Below are 8,216 nucleotides of genomic sequence, written 5' to 3'. Positions count from 1 at the left end.
TTTACTCATGCAGCCTAAAGATTGCTTTTACAAATAAAGCTGCAGCTCATAATCTTTACTTCAGGCTCAGTATTTTAAAGAATCTGGCCATGACAATTTGTACCAGGTATATCCCAATCTAATAAACAATCTAATAAACGTAAATTGCCAGAGTAGAAATTTTAGAGTTAGATTACCTGTTTGTAGGTTAGTGATCTCTCTTGTTTGTAGGTTAGTAATTTATCTTGTCTGTCTTTGGTTCACTAAAGTGGGTTATCTTTCCCAGATTTCTGAGTTATATAACTCAGGCCTCTGGGAAACAGTTAGGAAAACCAGATTTCATGAGCTAGTTTATACCTGAGTTAGGAAGTGTTACAGGGAGCCATAGCCTCTGTGAGTCTAGCTAAGTCATGCTTCATAGAAATATTATAACAGGGCTTTTTATTTATTCAAGATCTTGAAGAAGGCAAACTTGAGTTATCTAGAGAGACACATAAACTCATTCCAGATAATTATCAATTTTAATAACCCCTGACATGCAGTGGCACCACAATTACTGAAATTTTGACCTGTGGTTAATTTTGATGAGCTGTGATTGGAAACCGAGGCTTAAGAACATCAAATGGGTAAGTCATTTGATCACTATGAACACGATGATAACTATAAAGACTGTAGTTAGGGATATGTTTTAATGCAATCAGAGAACTTACAAAATAAAATCATAGGATCAATGCAGCTAGCTTAAAGGATGCTGTGAAAGCCAGAGATTCTTTATGGTTTAAAGGAGATTCCAATATGCCGTAGCCACAGAGCAGATTATGATTAATATCAGGCCCAGGTTATGATCATAAGGGTATCAGAGGCTTCATAAATATTAAATTAGAAGCTTCCAAAGGCCTTTCATGTCAATGCTAGCACCATAATAGGAAAATTTATTAGAATGAGAAAATTTAAGTGGATAAACCCAAGACTACTGAATCTCCAAATTCTTTGTACATCTCCTGTCAGGTACAAGCAGTCTCTTACCACTTACTCAAGCATCCCCTTTGCATGGAGGCCATGCAAAGACCTCATCTGAAACAGGTGTCTAGTAAACTGTTGCTGTTCTCCTGAAATCCACCACCACCTATTGCATCTAGGCTAAAACCAGAATCATGTTTTAGCACATCCCAATGGTTTGAAAAGCAATAATATAAATATGAAAAGAAAAGAATATCTGGAAAATATGAAGCAGCAGGCACTAAGTGAATATGCGTGGTCATGAATCTTAGAGATGTTGGAGCAGAAGATGCAAAAATAAAGCTAAATAGAAGAGAATTCATTCATATGAGGGTATTTACCCATGACACAGGATTCAAAATGTTGGCCAAAATAGTTGTAGCTGGACCAAATAATTTTATGGAATGGCTGTCTCCTTGAGGCCTGAGCATGACAATAGTCTATAGTAAATAAGATAGATATCCTGAACATTTATTTGACATAGTATTGATTCAGAAGCCTTAAGGAGTTGGGGAAGTTTATTCTGTAATGCCTAAGAACAACCAATCTTTCTACTCATAAAATAGATCAACAGACATTTAGTAAGGTGGTAAAAAATGCCTTAATAAGGGAGGCATCTGAACTTTGAGAAGTGGTGGTTGCAGTCCACTGCAGCCAGAGACAGTGAGAGATGCTGCTGTGGAATTAGGGTACCTAATATCAATAAAGATGATGGGATTCCAGAATGATGGCATGGCCCAGGGGGAAAAACTTATCTGTGAGAAGCAAGGGAGACATAATTACTGTAGTAGGCAACAATAATTTTTCCTATAGGAGACTAAGGTGATAGATTATAAATCATAATGTTCTTAGGAGTTTGACAAATGAGCATCTGACAAGAATATTCCTCCATTTATATAATAAAAACGATTGAGTGCTGACAAGCAGAAAGTTGATAGTGCTCTAGTGGAAATTATAAAACTCTCAGAGTACATAAAATGTTAAAAGTGCCCTCTAATTTGGTAAGCATTGCTAATATCATTCTCGGATTAACTCTTTAGGGAAAAAGTGACATTATTATATACAAAAAGGTGATGTTTTGTGGTCATTAATGTCTACTAATTTATTCTCAAATTGTTTCTTTTTAAACGCTCAAATGTTAAGCCTTATTAATTTATTGAAGGTTCTACTAAGATCATTTTGAAAGTGTTTTAAAATGCATTAACAACGATAAGATTAATGGAAATTGTTATCATCTAATATATTTAGAACAGCCACACTATATAATTTGCTCTCGTTTATGAAAAAATACAAACCATCAATTCTGTGGACAGTGAGCCACAGAGATAGCAATGACAAGCTCATTACCCTGCACCCAACATGGTTCAGGTTCAGGTTTTCTCCAAGGAAAACCAACATGTTTGAATGTTCACCTCAATCAAGTGGAATCAGAAAAGTGAATCTGCTTTAGGAAATACAAAATTCTTCAATTCAAATGTATATGACACAGAATTAACCCTGTGATCAGGATTAACTCTGCTATCACTCTCCATTAGCAATGGAGAGTTGACTGAAATGACATCTTTTAATATAACTTAAAAGTCATATTTCTCAAGGGCCTTCTCAAAGTTATTTTTAAAAATTGACAGGTATGTTAATTGGCATTCAATGTGAAGCTGTATTAAATAATTAAGTATCTAACTATCCATTAGGGACTATCCATTGTATGTACATAAGTCAATAAGAAAAGAGACCAGTAATGGGAAATAGCCAGATGTAGCAGTTTACTAATTTTGTCCCTACCCTTGCTGCTCTAGTTTATATTTGTGGAAATAGAAATGTTAACCTTATGGGGATCTCACCCTAATAGAAATGTTAACCTCTAACCAAGAGTATTAAATGTATTGAGTCTTTTATTCATTATTTCTCTTGTATCCTCTCAGATAGGTTTGAAAAAAGTGATTATTTGAAGATTTTTAAGTTAATATTCAAACAGAAAATAAAAGTCTGATATTTGCTGGAATGTATAAAATCAATATATTAAATTATTATCAGAATACTATAGATTATTTCTGGACAGAAAGTCTTTAGTTAAAGAGATGCCAAAAGCAACAGAATCTTAAGCAATTAAATATAAAACTGCATGACAATCTATTAATAGGGATTAATCTTCCAACTCTGTACTAAGCTCAGAGATCAACCTTGACTAGTTACTGCTTCTCCTAAATTAAGTTTGCCAATTTATCGAAAACTAACAACCTGTGTTGGGAAATCCCGTTGTTACTACCCACTGTGCCAGTAGTTTTGCTATCTGATACAAGATTCCTTGCCACTAATCCATCAGTTGCTCAGCTGTAGCCTGAAGAGGGATGTCAGGATGAACATCATAAGCTTCAAATGCTACCTCCAAGAATCGAGAGTATACCAAGAAATACTGGTACAGAATTTCATTTGGAACAAGAAGAAAACTCATTCTACCCTAACAAAGGTTTCTAGAACAGTTGACCTTTGTGTCAGCAAAAAGAAAAAAAAAATTAACCAGCATTTGTACTCTGTAATTGGCCTAACCTTATTGGAAGGTATTCAGTAACAGAGCAGAACATCAGGACAGGCTTATAGGAAATGGCAAGTTGTTTCAAAAAGAGCTCTGCTCAAGGTAATTTATGAGAAATAGGAGACTGACTTAAAGCGACCACTAAGGATTGTAAAAATCAAATCAATTTCATAGTTTCTTTACATTTTGTTGATGTTTCTTCAGCTTTTATAGATTTCATAGAGATGAAAAAACAAAAATATCTCTGCTATGTATCAACTTTAACCCTACTTTCAAATGAATTTAATCTTCTTAATTTCTTTTTTAAAAATAAAAGTTTGTTTCCTTTTCAGGCTCTCTGAATATAGCTGTAGAAACCACTGTACTAAGTAGTATTCTGACAACTCTTGGTATTTAACTAGAGTGTGGGCAGAAGGCCGAAGAGCTTGTTCTTTCTATGTGAAGGTGAAGATGATTATAATGTTGGCTTGGGTTTAAGATGGGGAGGAAAGAAAAAAGGAAGCCTCTGCACATTGTCTTGTAAAACAAGCTGTGCTTAGGAGAGTTGCAGCAAATTATATGGTGGGGTCTGTCACCTCACCTAGTTCTGCTCTAGGCCAAATTCGCTTTGCAACACAAACACTTCCTTATTTCCATTCCTTGGCATTAGACAATCATTGTCCTGCAAGTGAAATTCCACTCATTTTCCCTCACTTGTAGCTTCAGGATATTTCCAGGTAAAAATTACATTTCTTATAGGTTTAAAATAAGAACATTTTGCTTCTTTATCACCTACTTCACCAAGTAATAGCTGATGAGGGCATTGACTGCCTCATTCCTCTCCTGATAGAACTAAAACTCAATTTTTTCCTTCACATAGTTGATAATATATATCTATATGTCTCTATATATCTATATTTGTACATATATATCTTTATTATAAACACATGTTTATATTTCCTCCAAGAAGAAAATGTAAATTCCTAGCTAACAATTGGATTTCAGTTTTGGGGTGTGCAATGAGACCACATATCTGCACTTGCCTTCCTTGTTAAAAGCAGATAAAAATGTCAACAGTACAAAATAAAATGGATCTTTCGTTCTGAACAGCAGTGATCAGTGTTGGAAATGGACCCTAAAACTTTTCTTCTCTGGTTGAGCTATTACTTTCCGAGATGATTATTTTAAAATACCTCACTGTGTGAATAGGTAAATATTTCTTGAACAGAACCTAAATAGTTTTAAGGAAAAACATACCTGACAAATCAGATGTTAATAAAATTAAAACCTTTCGATCAAAAAACATTAAAAGAATAAAAAGGCAAGCCACAGAGTGGGAGATGTTTGCAAAAGAAAGAACAAATAACTCAGATCTAGAATACACAAAATTCCTGTAAATCAATTAGAAAAAAACAGTCGAACCAAATAAAATAAAATAAATTTTTTTTTTTATACATATATACATATACATAATACTTAGAGACAGTTCACAATAAGATATCCAAATAGCCAATAAACATTTGAAAAAGTTCTTAAAGATACTAGTCATTAGGGAAATACAAATCAAAATCATGATTAGATACTATCTTCCAAAAATAGTAAAATGAAAAAATACTTTCATTGTTACAGGGAGTGTAAATTTGTACAGCCTCTTTGCAAAACTGTTTTGTAGAATCAACAAAAACTCAAATTGTACATATTTTATAACCTGACTATTCTGGTCACCATAAAGATTTTTGAGGATCCCAGCTTTATGTAAAGAAAATCCTCTCAATTCAGTCAGCTAGGACACTAATAGGGCTCATCTTATTTGTTTCTACTCTCCCAGGAATAATTGTTCTGCACTACCTATTGTCCAATATCTTTAAATCATTGCTTCATATATTTAACTGGTTTTTAGTTGTTCAAGGCAGGACGTTAAACTGGCCCATACTCATCCACCTTGAATGAAAGTGTGTGACTTTCTGTTGGCTACCTGCCATAGCCATTTCATCTTCCTGCTGGGTCACCACAGTTGTAGCTGCATTTGCCCTTGTGGCTCACCTATGATATAATGTCTATCTCAATTCCAGGAATGTTTTGCCTATAATTTGAAACACTTTTAACACAAACATAGTTGGTTTTTCTTTTTTTTAATTTGTCTTTTCTTTTTCCAGGAGGTAAACAGGGAAATGAAAAAGTTTTTCTTCCACATATTTGATGAAAAATATCTCTTTATTGTAAACACATGTTTACATTTCTCCCTAGAAAAATGTAAATTCTTAACTGAAAATTGAATACCAGTTTTGGAGTTTGCAATGAGACCACATATCTATACTTGCTTTCCTTGAGTTTTTATAGGTTGATGACATCAGAAAATGCTATTCTTGTATATTATTAAATTTTACTATAAATTCTCTGAAATTCTTTGGATTGTTTATTAAGATACTATAAAGCTAAAGTTGTTTTTTAACTTAATATTTTTCTAAATATGAGTAAGCTAATTAAATGTGTGATGTCCCAAATATAAAACAATGGTAGTTAATTTCTCTTTAAAATTGGTTTTTGCATCTTATTTTATTCAGCAGAGAACCAGAAGGTGCACTTCTTTTGATATTTTGTTGCTATCATTCTTGATGTGGAAGCATATCATAACATAGCCACAGTAATTACAAGTGACTCAAAAATTAAGACTTGGCATTTTATTTTAACTTTACCCCTTTGTTTAGCAAGGCATTGACTGGCAAAATAATTGAGTAGGTAAAGTTGGTTTTTGATTCATTCCCATTGATTTCAATTCTTCTTTTTCATTTTACCTCTGAGTTAGCAGCCTGAAGCTCATGTGCCTCTCCAGGTTTCCCACTTGTGGCACCAGAGCCATATAAGTAGATTTTGTCCTTTTATATTCTCACTTGCCTTGTTCTCTACAAAGTGGTATGCAGTTGACCCTTGAACAACATGGGTTTGAACCACATGGGTTCACATAGGTTTCATTTTTTTCAATAAATACTATAAAAGTATTTTTTCTTCCTTATATATAACACATGTAACATACAAAACATCTTAATTGACTATTTATGTTATTGGTAAGGCTTCTGGTCAACATTTGGCTATTTGTAATTAAGTTTTTGGGAGTCAAAAGTTATACACAGATTTTGAACTGTGAAAGGGATCGAAGACCTTAAAACCCATGTTGATCAAGGGTCAATTGTATATTGAATCTCAAAAGCATAATTAAGTTTGTCATTAGTTTTCACTAATTGTTTAATATAGAATCAGCCACTTTTTCTGTGAGGGGCCAGATAGTAAATATTTTCATGTTTAGGCTATACAGTCTCTGTTGCGCCTACTCAACTCTGTCATTGTGACACAAAAGCAGGCATTGGCAATATGTGATTGAATGGGTATGGCTGTGTTCCCTTAAAACTTTGTATACAAAATAGACAGTAGATCAGATTTGGCCTGTGGCCAAATAATAATTTCCTGAAGACTAATATAATCAGTTATTTTTCCCAAAGTAGTATGTTGGTATCTTATCACAGACCTCTGGGAAACACTATAATTCAAATTTTAAAGGTGGGTTTTCACGGTGGCAATTTCAGGTCCATTAATGGAACTATAAGTCATACATTTTTAAGCCATTTGTCATTCAAAGCAAATTGTATTACTAAAGAGATACATATGCATATAAAGAGCACCTCACAAAAATAACTTTTACTACATATTTACTATGAGCACTGTATGAGAATTTAAGGTCTGCTACAATTAAAGCAATACAAAAAAAAGGGTTAAGTTGATTTTTCTTAATGTTCCAAAGCATTGTCAGCTTAATGATTGGTAGTTGAGAAAGGTTAAAAAATTACAGAACAAGTCTACGACCATGCTACCCTGAACGTGTCCTATCCCGTCTGATCTCGGAAGCTAAGCAGGGTTGGGCCTGGTTAGTAATTGGATAGGAGACCACCTAGGAAGACCAGGTGCTGTAGGTATAAAAAAAATGATTAAAAAAAATGGCAAGACATGTAGTGGTTAGATATGGGAGTTTGGTAAGTTATTTAGCCTCCCATTGAAAAGTAGTCTAATTGTCTTGCAAAATAATTTTCTAATGTGGACATATAGTACCCATGTTGCCTGAATGGAGAAGTGATTTACCCTATAATTATCTATGTGAAGATCCATATAGAAGAAATAAGTCCCAATGGGATGGAGGAATACAAGAGTAATTTTCTGTTAACTAATTTTGAAGAATAATTGCAATTTTCTCCCGAACAAAGAAACAATTCTCTACTTGTTAATGTTTTGTATTTGTGGCTACACAGAAAATGCAGAATTGCATTTTTTTTTTTTAATTGTAGCTTGTATAGGTTCATTTTCTTGAAAACCTCTCAGAAATACCATGGGTTTTCAAATAAGCCTAAAACTATTTTACTAAAAAATTGTGTGATGGATTCAAAGACTATGTTCAAAGGACAAATTTATAGTTTCAGGTAATCTTTGGGAAAAAATCAGTCAACCAGTGTTTCTGCCATTCTGTCACTTATAGTTCCTTACGTTTCTTTGTGTTTGTAGCTTCGCAGTAAAGTATTCCAGCTGAGATCTTTTGCCATTGTAACAACATTCTTTTCTTGACTAAATTCAGGTAGCTTAATAAGTTTCTTGAAACTACATACAAGAATTGAAAGTAATATTAAGCCATTTAGAACATTTTTAAAAAAGCATATTCAAAGATTACAGTGGACTCAGCAGG

At 33.5% G+C, this 8,216-nt stretch overlaps 1 pseudogene; it reads left to right on the top strand.

The window, feature by feature from the left end:
* The first annotated feature begins 7,339 nt into the window (after positions 1-7,339).
* Positions 7,340-7,458, top strand: LOC112474064 (annotated as a pseudogene).
* Positions 7,459-8,216: the final 758 nt, after the last annotated feature.

The sequence above is a fragment of the Pteropus alecto genome, unplaced genomic scaffold (assembly GCF_000325575.1).
Source record: "Pteropus alecto unplaced genomic scaffold, ASM32557v1 scaffold69, whole genome shotgun sequence".
Lineage (NCBI taxonomy): Eukaryota > Metazoa > Chordata > Mammalia > Chiroptera > Pteropodidae > Pteropus > Pteropus alecto.
This window is presented reverse-complemented; position numbering and strand designations above follow the sequence as displayed.